General features: G+C 34.7%; 1 protein-coding gene across 3 annotated transcripts in view; it reads left to right on the top strand.

Annotated features, from left to right (window-relative positions):
* Window positions 1–16,382, top strand: part of MALRD1 (MAM and LDL receptor class A domain containing 1) — an 808,982-nt gene that overhangs the window by 169,204 nt on the left and 623,396 nt on the right. The gene's annotated exons all lie outside the window — the stretch shown is intronic.

Here is a 16,382-nt window from a genome sequence, read left to right as displayed (position 1 = left end):
AAAAAAAGCCAGTGAGGTGGTTATTTATATCTGGTCAAAGAGATGGTGAACAGCAGAATGGGGACTTGAACTGGAAGCTGAGGTTTCCGATTAATTCTCATTCATTCCCTTCCTTATATATCATGTAGCTTGTCACATGTAGGAGGGTTGAATATTTGTTCTTTTCATCTTTGCACAAATAGATCTACATATAATATATGGAGAGAGAGACTTCTTACCTCTCGTGGCTAAACATTTTTTTGTTTTGTTTTTGTTTTTGTTTTTTGCTTTTTTATATAGGCTGTTTCTCTGTTACCCTAATTTTAAAGTACTGCCTCTTTCTAATTGTCTTCACAGCTTTGTAGCCAAGAACTTAGCTCCAGGCCCTCCATTAAGAGCCATCATAGATATACATCATATATGACTCACTAGAAAACACACTGAAATTAGTTATTTGTCTAAATAGGCACAAGATGAAATCATGAGAACTGATCTGCTGCACGCAGAGAGTTTAGCTGTAATGGTAAGATAGGTGTAATCATAAGATGAAATTGAAGGAAGGTTCTTTGACTTTTATTTAATAATAGCTCATCCACTTCAAATTAATTCTTAATATTTAATCAGGTGAATTGTAATTTGGGTCAAACTAGTATTCAGTGGATAAACTCTCCTTGTGATATTTACTCAAGAATTGGTTGCCAGGGGAAAAATCATCTTGGCAAGGGAGCTGCTTCACATTCAGATGAACATGGAACTACCCAAGGAATCCTTTAGTTATGAATCTGAAATATAGAAATGGGAGTTTGAAACCCATTTTGGGTTATATATGAAGTTCTGTTTGATTTCATCCAGTGGTTCTTCTAGGGTTTTGGTTTTTTTCCATGACATTCAGGCATGAAAAGGTGAAATCAGATTGTGCATGCCATGTAGGTTAATTATTTAAGAGTGTAAAAATTGGGTCCAGTTGAAGCAGCCAGATACTTTTCTTCATTGAATGAGTATACGTAGTTGTTGCAAGAGCAGCAATAACCAAGATTTTATTCAACTGTGATATTGTTGGTGAAACTACCTAGTATCAACCTAGGAGGTAACGTGCTCATTAAATGTTTATTTCAAAGAAAAATTCAAGGATTTTTCAGGGATTTTGTATGTATGTATAGTTGCACACAATGTTACATTAGTTTCGGGTGTACAACATAGCGATTCAACAAGACTATACATTATGCTATGTTCAACAGAAGTGTAGTTACCTCCTGTCCTGATACACTGTTTTTACACCATCATTAGCTATGTTTCTCATGCTGTGCATCCATCACTATGACTTACATGTTCAATAATCAGAATTCCGTAACTGCCACTCACCTTCAGCTATTTTGTCCAATACACCTCCTCCTTCCCCTCCAGCAACCACCAGTTAGTGGTCCGTATTTATAGGTCTCATTTTGCTTTTTGTTTGTTTATTCATTTTTTAAAAAACTTACAGATAGTGGAATTATATGGTATTTTTCCGAGGTATTTCACTTAGCATACTATCCTCTAGGTTAATCCTTGTTGTCTCAAATAGCACATCTCAGCCTTTTTATGGCAATACAGTATTCCTGTGTTGTGTGTGTGTGTGTGTGTGTGTGTGTGTCACTTCTTTCTTACCCATTTGTCTTTTGATGGACACTTAGTTTGCTTCCATAGCTTGACTATTATAAATAATTCTGTAGTAAACATATGAGTGCATATATCTTTTCAAATTAGTGTCTTTGTGGTTTTTTGGATAAATAATACTGGAATTACTGGGTCATATGATATTTCTATTTTTAATTTTTTGAGCAACCTCCATTCTGTTTTCCACAGTGGCTGCTCCAGTCTGCATTCCCACCAACAGTGTAAGTTCCTTTTTCTCCACATCTTTTCTAACATTCTTTATCTCTTGTGTTTTTGGTTTTAGCCATTTTGACAGGTATATAGTGATATCTCATGGTGGTTCTAATTTGCAGCTACCTGATAATTAGTGACGTTGAGCATCTTCTTATGTGTCTGTTGGCCATCAGTATATCTTTGGAGAAATGTCTGTATATGTCATTTGCCCATTTTTTAATTTTTTTTTTTTTGGTGTTGATTTATGTAAGTTCCTTATATATTTTGGATATTAACCCCCAATTGTATATATCGTTTGTAAATATCTTCTCCCCTTCAGTAGGTTATCTTTTTGTTTTGTTGGTTGCCTTTGCTGTGCAGAAGCTTTTTATCTTGATGTAGCCCCAATCGTTTACTTTTGATTTTGTTTCTTTGCCTCAGGAGACATATAAAGAAAAATAGTGCTATGGCTGAGGTCTGGGAAATGACCACCTATTCTCTCTTCTAGGATTTTTATGGTTTCAGGTCTCACGTTTAGGTCTTTAATCCATTTTGACTTGGTGTGTGTTATTAAAAAGTGGTCTGGTTTCACTCTTTTACGTGTAGCTGGACAGTATTCCCAGCACCATTTATTGAATTGACTGCCTTTTCTCCAATGCATATTCTCGCCTCTTTATTCATATAATCATGTATTTATTTCTGAACTCTCTTTTTTATTCTGTTGATCTGTGCATCTATTTTTTTGTACCAGTACCCCAAACTGTTTGAATTACTACAACTTTGCATAGTATATCTTGACTTCTGGAACTGTGATACCTCTAGCTTTGCTCTTATTTCTCAAGATTGCTTTGGCTATTCAGAGTCTTTTGTGGTTCCATTCAGATTCCAGCATGATTTGTTCTAGTTCTGTGAAAAATGCTCTTGCATTTTGATAGGGATTGCATTAAATCTGTAGATTGCTTTGAGTAATGTGGACATTTTAATAATATAATTTCTCTAATCCATGAGCATGGAATGTCTTTCCATTTTTTAAATATCATCCTCAATTCCTTTTATCGGTGTTTTATAGTTTTCAGAGTACAGACATTTCATTTCTTAGGTATTTATTCCTTTATGATGCAATTTTAAGTAGTGTTGTTTCCTAAATTTCTCTTTCTGCTACTTCATCTATAGTGTATAGAAATGCTACCAACTTCTGAGTGTTAATTTTGTTTTCTGCAACTTTACTGAATTCATTTATTATTTCTAGTAGGATTTTCATATCATCTGCAAGTAGGGAAGTTTTTACTTCTTTCTTACCAATATGGATTCCTATAATTTCTTCTTGTCTGATTACTGTAGCTAAGATTCCCAATACCATGTTGAATAAAACTGAGAGGGGACATAGGTGCCTGGGTGGCACTCAGTTCGTTAAGTGTCTGACTTAATTTTGGCTCAGGGCATGATCTCAGGGTAGTGGGATCAAGCCCTGTGTCAGACTCCATGCTCAGCTGGGAGTCTGTTTGGGATTCTCTATCCCTCTCCTGCTGCCTCTCTCTCTCCGCACCACATGCTCATTCTTTCTCTTTAAAAATAAATGTTTAAAAAACAAAACAAAACAAAAAATCTGAGAGGGGACATTCTTGTCTTGGAAAAGCTCTCAGTTTTTCCCCATTGAGGATGATGTTAGCTGTCCTTTATTATGTTGAGGTATGTGCCCTCTGAAACTACTTTGTTGAGGGTTTCTATCATGAATGGATGTTATAATTTGTGAAGTGCTTTTTCTGCATCTATTAAAATGATCATATGATTTTTTTTATCCATTCTTTTTTTGATGTGATGATTCACGCTGATTGATGTGCAAATATTGAACCATGCTCACATTCCAGGAATAAATTCCACTTAATTGTGGCAAATGATTTGTTTAATGTACTGTTGGATTTGGTTTGCTAATATAGTTTAGGATTTTTTTCATGTGTGTGTTCACAGAAATACCATTCTGTAGTTCTCTCTCTCTCTCTCTTTTTTTTTTTTTTTTTTTTTTTTTTGTAGCTTTGTCTGGTTTGGTTTCATAGAATGAATTTGGAAGCATTCCTTCCTCTTTTATTCTTTGAAACAGTTTGAGAAGTATAGGTATTAAAACTTATTTAACTCTTTGGTAGAATTCCCCCGTGAAGCTATATGTATCATTGCTGATACTTGGTCTATTCAAATTTACTATTTCTTCCTCAGTCAGTTTTGGGAGATTATATATCCATGTTTTCTGTGTTGTCTATTTTGCTGGCATATGATTTTTTATAACTTACAATTCTTTGTATTTCTATGAGGTCACTTGTTTCTTCTCTTTCATATTTTGAGCCCCCCCCCCCCTGACTTTTTATTGTTTGGTGAGTCTGGCTAAATGTTGGTGAGTTTTGTTGATCTTTTCAAAGAACCATCTCCTGAATTCATTGAGCTGTTTAATTTTTATTGTTTCTGTGTCATTTATTTCTGCTCTGATCGTTACAGTTTACTTCTACTGGTTTTGAATTTTTTTATTCTTTTTCTAGCTCCTTTATTTTTTCAAATAAGTTTAGGTTATTTGAGATTTTTCTTGCTTCTTGAGGTAAGCCTGTATTGCTATAAACTTCTATGTTAGAACTGCCTTTGCTGTATCTGAAAGATTTTTGGACAATTGCATTTTCACTTTAATTTGTCTCCATGTATTTTTTTCTTTGATTTCTTGTTAAATTGTTTAATTGCATGTTAGTTAACATACATGTATTAGTGTATTCTCCAGATTTTTTTCTTGCTGTTGATTTCTATTTTCATAGCATTTTGGTCAGAAAAAATGCATGGTATGATTTCAGTCTTTTTAAATTTGTTTGTACTTATTTTGTGGCCTAACGTTTGATCTGTCTGGAGAATGTTCCATGTGCACTTCAAAAGAATGTATATTCCACTGTTTATATGTTCTGAATATATCTGTTAGATCCGTCTTGTCCACATGTCATTTAAAGCCAGTGTTTCCTTGTTGATTTTCTGTTTGGATTATCTATCTGTTGATATAAGTTGGTTGTCAAAGTCCCTGACTATTACTGTGTTACTATTGATTACTTCCTTTATATTTGTTCTTATGCTTTACGTATGTGGGTGCTCCTATGTTGGGTGGATAAATATTTACAATTGTTACATCTTCTTGTAGGATTGTCCCCTTTATTATGATACAGTGTCCTTCTTTTTCTCCTGTTACAGTCTTTGTTTTAAAGTCTGTTTTTTCTGGTATAAGTATTGCTTCCCCAGTTTTCTTTTCAATTCCGTTGCATGATAAATACTCTTCCATTTCTTCACTTTCAGTCAGCATGTTTCATTAGGTGTGAAATGGGTCTCTTGGAGGCAGAATATAGATTGGCTTTGCTTTTTTTTTTTTTTTTTTAATCTATTGCATCAACCTCTGTCTTTAGTTTGAAACATTTAGTCCATTTACATTGAAGTGATCATTTATAGGTGTGTATTTATTTGCTTTTTTTTTTGGTTGTTTTATGGTTGTTTTGTGTTCTCTGTTCCTTTCTTCTCTTGCTCTTTCTCTCAGGGTTTGCTAGCTTTCTTTAGTAATGTACTTGGATTCCTTTCTCTTTATTATTTGTGTATCTATTGCCACTGTTTGATTTGTGGTTATCATTATATTTATATATAACATCTTATTCATGAAGAGTTTGTATGAAGTTGATGGTCACTTAAGTTTGGCCCATTCTAAAAGCACTATATCTTTATTCCTTCCTTCACCACATTTTAGGTGTATGCTGTCATACTTTACATCGTTTTATTATTTTTTTAAAAAAAATTTTATTATTTCTTAAGAGACAGAGAAGATGGGGGGTAGAGGTAGAGGAAGAGCGAGCATCTCAAGCAGGCTCCATGCTGAGTGTAGAGCCTGATGTGGTGCTTGATCTCACAACCCTGAGACTATGACTGGAGATGAAATCAAGGTGGACTTTTTTTTTTTTTTTTTAGATTATTTATTTATTTATTTGACAGACAGAGGTCACAAGTAGGCAGAGAGGCAGGCAGAGAGAGAGAGAGAGAGAGAGAGGAGGAAGCAGGCTCCTGGCTGAGCAGAGAGCCCAATGTGGGGCTCGATCCCAGGACCCTGGGATCATGATCTGAGCCGAAGGCAGAGGCTTTAATCCACTGAGCCACCCAGGCGCCCAAAAGGGTGGATGTTTAACTGAATGAGCCACCCAGGCGCCCCTTTACATCCTTTATTTTGTAACTCCCATGACTGGTTTGTTTTATAGCTTTGCTTAATTTTACTGCTTTTGTGCTTCTTAGTTTTCTTACTCCTAGTTATGTTCTTTCCTTTCTAGTCATGGAGTCCCCTTTAACTTTTCTTCTAATGCTGGCTTATGGTGATAAATTCCTTTCATTTTTGGTTGTCTGGGAACTCTTTCTCTCTCCTATTCGGCACTATAGCCTTGCTGTATAGAGTGTTCTTGGTTGCAGGTTTTTTTCTTTCAGCACTTTGAATATATCATGCCATTCTGTTCTGTCTTGCAAAATTTCTACTGAAAAATCCGCCTTATGGGATTTCCCTTCTATGTAATTTTTTCCCCTCTTGCTGCTTTTGAAATTCTTCATCACTATTTTTTTTTTCATTTTTATTACTATGTGTCTTTCATCTATTTCTAGTTTATCTTTGTGTATGGTATAAGAGAATGGCCTAGGTTCATTATTCGGCATGTGGCTGTCCAATTTTCCCAGCACCATTTATTGAAGAATCTGTCTTTTTTCCAATGGATATTCTTTCCTGCTTTGTCGAAGATTAGTTGATGGTAGAGTTGAAGGTCCTTTTCTGGGGTCTTTATTCTGTTCCATTGATGGATGTGTCTGTTTTTGTGCCAGTACCATACTATCTTGATGATGACAGCTTAGTAATACAGCTTGAAGTCAGGCATCACGATGCCCCCAGCTTTAGTTTTCTAGTATTTAGTTAATACCCTGGCAATCTGGGGTCTTTTCTGGTTCCATACAAATTTTAGGATTGTTTGTTGAAGCTCTGTGAAAAATGTCATTGGTAGTTTGATAAGGATTATATTGGAAGTATGGATTGCTCTGGGCAGCACAGACATTTTAACAATGTTTATTCTTCCAACCCATGAGGATGGAATGTTTTCCCATCTCTGTGTCTTCCTTAATTTCTTTCATAAGTGTTCTGTAGTTTCTAGAGTTTAGATCTTTTACCTCTTTGGTTAGGTTTATTCCTAGATATCTTACGGTTTTGATGCTATTGTAACTGGAATTAATTGCTTAATTTCTCTTTCTTTAGTTACGTTGTTAGTATATAGAAATGCAACTGATTTCTGTGCATTGATTTTGTATCCTGCCATGCTGCTGAATTGCTGGATGAGTTCTAGTAATTTGGGGGTGGAGTCTTTTGGGGGTTCCACATAAAGTATCATGTCTTCTGTGAAGAGAGAGAGTTTGACTTTTTTTCCAATGCCTTTTATTTCTTTTAGTTGTCTGATTGCTGATGCTAGGACCTTTAGTACTATGTTGAACAATAATGGTGATGGTGGGCATCCCTGTTGTATTCCTGACCTTATGGGAGAAGCTCTCAGCTTTTTCCCATTGGACTTTTCGTAGGTGGTTTTTATGTTGAGGTATGTTCCCTCTATCCCTATACTTTGAAGAGGTTTAATCAGGAAAGAATTCTGTATTTTGTCAAATGCTTTTTCTGCATTAATTGAGAAGATCATATGGTTCTTATTTCTTTTATTAATGGGCTCTATCACATTGGTTTCCAAATATTGATCTACTTGCATACCAGGAATAAATCCTACCTGGTCATGTTGAATAATCTCTTTAATGTACCGTTGGAGTCTTTTGGCTAGGATCTTGTTGAGTATTTTGGCATCCATGTGCATTAGGGATATTGGTTTGTAATTCTCCTTTTTGGTGGGGTGTTTGTCTGGTTTTGGGATCAGGGTAATGCTGGCCTTGTAGAATGAGTTTAGAAGTTTTCCTTTTATTTCTATTTTTTGAAACAGCTTCAGTAGAATAGATATTATTTCTTCTTTAAATGTTTGGTAGAATTCACCTGGGAAGCAACCTGGTCCTGGACTCTGCTTTTTGGGAGGTTTTTTGATTACTGCTTCAATTTCCTTACTGGCTATTGGTCTGTTCAGATTGTCTATTTCTTCCTGTTTTATTCTTGGTAGTTTATAAGTTTCCAGGAATGCATCCATTTCTTCTAGATTGCTTAATTTGTTGGCATATAGTTGGTGGTAATAATTTCTAATAGTTGTTTCTATTTCCTTGATATTAATCATGATGTCTCCCCTTTTAGTCATGATTTTATTTGGGCTCTTTCACTTTTCTTTTGGATAAGTCTGGCCAGAGTTTTATTGATCTTATTAATTCTTTCAAGAACCAGCTGCTAGCTTTGTTGATCTATTCTACCTTTTTTTTTTTTTTTTCTGGTTTCTATTTCATTGATCTTTCTTGTGACCTTTAGTACCTTTCTTCTCCTACTTGGCTTAGGCTTTATTTGCTGTTCTTTCTCTAGATCCTTTAGGTGTAAGTTAGCTGGTACACTTGAGATTTTTTTGAATTTTTGGAGAGATGCTTGGGTGGCTATGTATTTCCCTCTTAGGACCACCTTTCTAGTATCCTATAGGTTTTGGGCCAATGCATTTTCATTCTCATTAGTTTCCATGAATTGTTTAAGTTCTTCTTTCATTTCCTGGTTGACTCAATCATTCTGTAGCAGGATGCTCTTTAACTTCCAAATGTTTGAGTTCCTTCCAAATTTCTTCTTGTGGTTGGGTTCCAGTTTCAAAGCAATGTGGTCTGAAAATGTGCAGGGAATCATCCCAGTCTTTTGGTGTCAGTTGAGACCTGATTTGTGACCCAGTATGTGGTCTATTCTGGAGAAAGTTCCATGTGCACTGGAGAAGAATGAGTATTCTGTTGTTTTAGAATGGAATGTTCTATATATATCTACATAGTCCATCTGGTCCAATGTGTCATTCAGTGATCTTGTTTCTTTATTGATCTTCTGCTTAGATGGTCTGTCTATGGCTGTGAGTGGAATGTTGAGGTCTCCTACTATTAATATATTATCAGTATTTTTCTTTATTTTGGTTATTAATTGGTTTATATAATTGGTTGCTCCCATGTTGGTGGCATATTTACAATTGTTAGATCTTCTTGTTGGATAGACCCTTTAAGTATGATAATCTCTGACGTTTTAATGATTATGTGTGCTGGTATGGATCCCCTTGAGATCATCTCATTTGTAATTCTGCTTTTTTGACTTGGGTGTCTATTTCCTTCCCTATGTTAGGAAGGTTTTAGTTATTATTTCTTCAAATCAGTTTTCTACACTTTTTTCTTTCTCTTCCTCTTCTGGGACCACTGTAATGTGAATGTTTGCTTAATGTTGTCTAAGAGATCTTTTAAGCTACCCTCCCCCTTTTTTTAAAAAGTTCTTTTCTCATTTTACTGTTTAGTTTGTGTGTTTTCCATTCGGGATCATTTGTTTAAAGTGAAATGCATAGGCTAGAACTAGATTGCACATGTAGGTATAGGAAGTGTTTGACTTGTTAACATCAGTTGAAATAATTGAGCACTGCTATTATGTGTGGCTTGGTCAGTAAGGCTCAGCTGGTCATTTACATATAAGACTTTACACCAACCTTCTAAATAATTTTTTATTATGGTATTTATTGTGATATAATTTACATGTAATAAACTATGCATATGGAAAGTTTTGAAACCATCACCAAAATCAAGATAATAGATAAATATGCTTCACCTCTAAAAGATTCCTCACGTCACCTTGTAATACCTATATCTGGCCTTCACTCCCATCCCTTAATAACACCAAATTGCTTTCTCTTAGTATACATTAATTTATATTTTCCAAACTCTTAAATTGTACAATATGAGGTTTTTTTTTCTCATTTACTGCATTTAGTAGATTCCTTTATGTTATGGAATGTAACTGTAATTCATTTGTATCTATTGCCAAATAGTATTGTATTATATGGATATAACACTGTTTAATCAATTATTAATCTATATTTGGATTGCTTGTAGTTTGGAGTATTGTAAGTAAATCTGCTGTGAATATTTGCATGTAAATGTGTATATAAACATCTGCTTTTATTTTTCTTGGTAAATACCCAGGAGTGAAGTTGCTGGATCATATGCCAGAAGTACATTTAACATTTTAAGAAACTCTTGAACTGTTCTTTCATAGTGAGCCATTTTTTATTCCCATCAGCAGAATATATTAGTTTCAGTTCCTCCACATTTTAGCCAGTACTTGTTATTATCAGTCTTCTTAATGTTAGTTATTAGAAGTATATAATGGTATCTTATTGTGGTGTTAATTTGCAGTGCCCTAAGCATTAATTATGTTGGACATATTTCCTATGTTTGCTTGCCAAATGGACATAATTTGAAGTGTATGTTTAAATCTTTTGCCCAATATTTAGATTGGATTTTTGTTTTCTTATTATTGAATTTCAAGCTTTTTAAATATTTTCTGGATGCAAGCTTTTGCTTGGATACGTTGATAACAAATATTTTCTCTTGGCTTGTTTTTTAATCTTTTAATAGTTTCTTCGAAAAGGAGGCACTTTTTAATTTCGATGAAATCCAATTTATTATAAACTCAGACCCCCAAAGCTTTCCTTTCCTTTTTTCCCTATCCTTTGTGAACTTTGATTACATGTAAATTAAGCTGTTTGAAGTTGTTCCAGGTCTTATTATTGCTTTGTTCAGTTTTTTCCCAATTTTCTTTTCCTTCTGTGTTTTACTTTGGATAGGACCTACCTTTGTATCTTCAATGCCTAAGCTAGTATTTAATGTCTGAGCTACTATATCTTTAATTCCTAAACTACTAATCCTTTACAGTGTATATTTTCTTCTTATTTTCAATTGTATTGTCAATTTTATATATAAATTTTGATTTGAGCCTTCATGTTATTTTCCACATCTCTATTTTAGACTGCATTGAGTAGTTTTCATAACTCTTTTAGATGATTGAAGTGATGAAAACAAGGTAGCAGTAAGGAAGATCCCCTGCTTGTATTCCTCTCAAAAATAATTGGGTAATCATCCATGGAGAAAATGACTTTGAGGGAGCTATGGGATTCAGCCACAGGGTGGGAGCCATCCTGCCTGCTCACTGAGCTGCCAGAAGTTACATCCATGACCCCAAGAGGTTGCCTCACCAATCTCAGTCCAACAGTGATATTGAATCAGCACTACAACCACTCCATTACCTCTCATTTATGGTACAGAAGTGACCCTACCTTTTCAGGGACCCACCAGGAGATATTGGCATCTGTTCTTCTAGAGGTAGGCCTTTAGACTTTCATCTGACTTCAGATCGTGAAGCATCCCTTTAAGCCAGTTCAAGCTACTCACAGCCATACTTGGGGGGTGGTCCATTTTACCCAGGAAACTTCCTAGTGATCTGACAGGAGCCTGCTTAAGGACCACACAGGAACCATATTTGTCTGCATATCTTGTTACAGTCCTGCCATTTGCATGCCTAACTGCAGACCATGAGGTAGACCTCTGTCCTTGTGCCAGCCATACTGATCAAAGTTTCGGAGGCAGTCTAATCAGGGACCAGGGAAGATCTCTGTCAACCTAAACCACTGGTAACAGGCCTGACAACTGCAAAATCCACTAAGCATTCAGGAGCAGCCATGAGACTTGGCTCTAGTTCTGGTCACCTGTGATGTTGTGAGCTGGGGGACTGACAGAAGAGGTTATTAATTATTGAAACCAGACCATAAAGATTGGAAGAGGGTTTTGTCTTTCAAATGCACAGACAGAAAACCAAGGCTGCATGGATCATGAAGATTCAGGCAAACATGATGCTACCAAAATAAGTTAATAAACCTTCAGTAACTGACCAGAAAGAAAGAGATTTACAAATTTTCTGTCAAAAAATTCAAAATAATAATCTTAAAGTAGGCCACTGCCATTAAAGTGAACATAGTTATACAACTGAATGAAATTGAGAAAATAATGTGTGAGCAAAGTTAGAAATTTAATGAAGAAATGTAAATCTTTAAAATAAAACCAAACAATTTCTGGGGCTGAAGAATAGTGGCACAACTGAAAATCTCATTAGAGAGCTTCAACAGCAGACTAGTTCATATAAAAGAGTGAAGAAAGCGTATGGGGACTGTAGAAAATCACCTACAGAATAAACATGTGCATTCTGAAAGAGAAGTGAGAAATGAGCAGACAGCTTATTTAAAAAAATTGTGACTGAAGACTTCTCATATCATGAGAGAGATTTGGCCATTTATATATGAGGCTCAGGATTCCCAAGCAAGATGATCTCAAAGAAGATCTCTTTGACACCCATTATATTCAAGCTGTCAAAAGTCAAAGACAAAAATTTTGAAAGCAGTAAGAGAAGAGTGACTTGTCACATGCAAGGGAAATCCCACCAAATGGCTATCAGTGATATTCTGAGCAGAAACTTTATAGGCCAGATGGGAATGGAATGATATATTCAAAGTACTGAAAGAAAAAAAATGCCAACCATGACCGCTATATCTGGTAAAGTTGTTCTTCATAAATGAAGTAGAGATAAAGACATTTCTAGATAAAAGCTGAAGTAGTTCATCACCAATAGACATTGCTTCCCATAAATGCTAATAGGGGCTCTTTCAGTTGAAACAAAAGGATGCTAAGTAACAACATGAATACATGTGTAAGTATAAAAGGTAAATTTAGTCAAATTCAGAATGCTCTAATACTATAGTGGTGCTCAAATCTAGTACTCTAGTATAACAGCATAAAAACATATTAAAAATTCTATAGTTATAATAACTTATTAGATACACAATACAAAAAGATAAAATTTATACACAATATGAAAGCATCAATAGCATAAAGTATGGAGAGAGTGTAGCTATAGATTTATAAAATTTTAAAATGCAGTTGAACTTATCAGCTTAAAATAGATTGTTATAACTGTGAGATAGTTTAAGTAAGCCTCATGGTAACCACAAAGAAAAACTGCCATAGAGACACAGAATTTAAAGAGAAAGGAATCAAAGCATAACATTACAAAACATTACAAAAGAAGACAGCAAGAGGAAAAAAGGAAAAACAAAATACTCAGAAAACAATGCAAACAATGGCAATAGTAATTCCTTAACTATCAATAATATTTAAAAATATAAATAGACTGTGGTGTACCTGGGTGGCTCAGTCAGTTAAGTGTCTGACTCTTGATATCAGCTCAGGTCTTGATCTCAGGGTTGTGAGTTCAAGCTCTGCATAGAGTGGGTGAATGGTTTACAACAATATATAAGATCCAGTAATATGCTTCCTGTGAGATTTGTCTTAGTTTTAAGACACACAAAGGTTGGAAGTGAAGGGTTAGAAAAAGATACTCCATACAAATGGTAACCAAAAGAGAGCAGGTATGGTTATACCTATTTCAGGTACAAAAAACTTACAGTCAGAAGAGCCAAATAAAGTCATTAAGTAACTGAAAAAAGGGACAATTCATTCAGAGCATGTAGCAATAGTAAATATATATGCACACAATATTGGAACACTTAAATATGTAAAGCAAATAGTAACAGAATGAAAGGAGAAGAAACATCATTATAATTGTAGGGGCCTTCAAATTCCCACTTTCAGCAATGGATAGATCATCAAAACAAAATCAGTAAGGAAGCGTTAGGCTTACACTGCATCAGATCAGGTGGACTTAATGACATCTACAGAACATTCCATTTGACTGCAGCTGTGTATATATTCTTTTCAAGCACACATGTAACTTTCTCTAGGATAAATCATGGGTTAAGTCACAAAGCAGTTCTTAGCTAATTTAATATTGAAATCCTGTCAAGTATCTTTTATAACCATAGCAATATGAAACTAGAAATCAGAAACAGGAGGAAACTAGAAAATTCACAAATATGTAAGAATAACCACACTGTTGAATAACCAATGGGTCAAAAAAGGAATTAAAAAGGTAGAAAAAGCTTATCTTGATATAAATGGAAATGAAAACGCAACATACCGAAATTAATGAGAAGCAGCAAAAGCAGCTTTAAGAAGGAAATATATAGTGATAAATACATATTGGAACAAAAGAAAGATCTGCAATAATCTAATTTTATCCCAAGAAACTAGATAACAGCAACAACTAACAACAAAAACATTTAAACCTGAAGTTAATTGAAGGAAGGAAATAAAATACAGGGCAGAAGTGAAAAGGAGAGTAGAAAAACAATAGAAAAGTTCAACAAAACTAAGACTTGGTGTTTTGAAAACAAAATTGACAGAAGAATCAAATAAATATAATCAGAAATTAAGTAGGAGACATGGAACTGATACTACACAAGTACTAAGTATTGTAAGAGACTGTTATAAACAAATATATGCTAAAATGTTGGATAAAAGAATGGATACATTCCTAGAAACATAGAACTTAATGAGACCACATCATGAAGAAATAGAAAATCCAAACCAATCAGTAATGGGTAAGGTGATTGAATCAGTAATCACAAACCTCCTATCAAACTGAAGTTCAGTATAAGATGTCTTCCTGGTAAATTCTAACAAATTTGGAAATAAATACCAATCCTTCTCAAATCCTTCAAAAATAGAAGAAGGAACACTTCTGAAATTGCTTTACAAGACCCAACATTAACCCTGATACCAAAGCCAAGGAAAGACATTTTAAGAAAAGATTTTTGGCCAGTGTGTTTGATGAATATTGGTGCAAAAGTACTCTACTAAATGCTAACAAACCAAAGTCAATAGCACATCAAGAAGGGCAAGTGAGATTTAACTCAGGAATGCAAGGATGGTTGATTTTATATAAACTGTTGAATGTGGTAACCACATTAACATAAGACTGAAGTCCTCTGATCATCTGATACTTGTTGACGAAACATTTGACAAAATTCAGTATCTTTTCTTGATAACGATTTCTCAGATTAGCTATAGAAGGATTATACTTCCAACATAAGAAAGGCCATCTATGGAAAACCTACAGGTAACGTAACAATAGTGAGACTTGAAAGCTTTTCTTCTAATATCAGGAGGAGGGCAATGAGAAGCGCACTTTTGTCAGTTCTGTTCAAGCTATTGAGGATAAAATTGTGCTTGTAAATGACATGCTCTTAGATACAGAAAATCCTAAACACTCCATCAAAAACTTTTAGAACTAATAAATGAATTCAGTACATTTGCTTGATAAAAGTCAATATATTATAGTCAGTTGCTTTTCTATGCAAACAGCGGATGATCTGAAAACAAGATTTAAGAAAACAGTCTTATGAACAATAGCATAAGAAAGAAAAACATACTTAGAAATAACTTTAACCAAAGGAATGAAACATTTATACATTGAGAACTGTTAAGACATTGATGAAAAAATTTACAAGACTAATAATTTGAAAGATATCTTGTTTTTGTGAATTGGAAGTTTTCATATTGTTAAATTATCCATATATTCAATGCAATTCCTATAGATATTTATTGGTACTTTTTATTGAAATGGAAAAAAATTCCTAAAATTTGTGTGGAACCATTCAAGATTCCACATAGTCAAAGCAATCTTAAGAAGAACCAAGTTAGAGGTGTTATTGTTCCTGATTCTAAACTATAGTATAGAATTTATATATTCAAAATATAGTTCTGACATAAAATCACATAGTATAGTGGAATAGAATAGAGAGCCCAGAAATGCACCTAAACATAAGTGGTCAATTAGGCTTTTTCATGGGTACCAGACATACCTAAGAGGCAAAGGATAGGCCCTTTAGTAGAAGGTATTGAGAAAACTGGAAATTCACCTGCAAAAGAAAGAAATTGGATCTTTATACCACTTGCAAAAATTAACTTGAAATGGATGAAAGGATTGTATGTAGATTTGAAACCATGAAATTTCTGTCACATGGAGAAAAAAAAGCTCCTTGATAATGATGTAGACTTTTTTTTTAAACTTTTTTTTTTTTTAAGATTTTATTTATTTGACAGAGAGAGAGAAATCACAAGTAGGCAGAGAGGCAGGCAGAGAGAGAGAGAGAGAGAGGGGAGGAAGCAGGCTTCCTGCGGAGCAGAGAGCCCAACGTGGGCCTGGATCCCAGGACCCTGGGATCATGACCTGAGCTGAAGGCAGAGGCTTTAACCCACTGAGCTACCCAGGCGCCCCTGATGTAGACATTTTTTGATAGACGCCAAAAGCATAGGCAACAAAAACAATGATAAATGAGGGGCTGCATCAAACTAAGATACTTTTGCATAGCAAAGCAAACCGTAAACAAAATGAAAAGGCAGTTGATAGAATAGGAGAAAATAATTGCAAACCACATGTCTGATACCTTATGAATCTTGAAGTTTTTCTAGTTTGGCAAAAAAGGTGCTATTCCCAGACGTTTGCAAGTGCATGGACTGTTAATCTCTGTTACTCTGATTCTTTCTAGTGGTTCCTCACAGAAACAGTACTCTACCTGTTTTCTCTGACCTTGGTCAGTTATTCACTGCCTTTAACCTCATCGGTGATGTGAGAAAGGCAGAGTGTGGAAAAATGCAGT

This window comes from Mustela lutreola, chromosome 8, assembly GCF_030435805.1.
Source record: "Mustela lutreola isolate mMusLut2 chromosome 8, mMusLut2.pri, whole genome shotgun sequence".
Classification (NCBI taxonomy): Eukaryota; Metazoa; Chordata; class Mammalia; order Carnivora; family Mustelidae; genus Mustela; species Mustela lutreola.
This window is presented reverse-complemented; position numbering and strand designations above follow the sequence as displayed.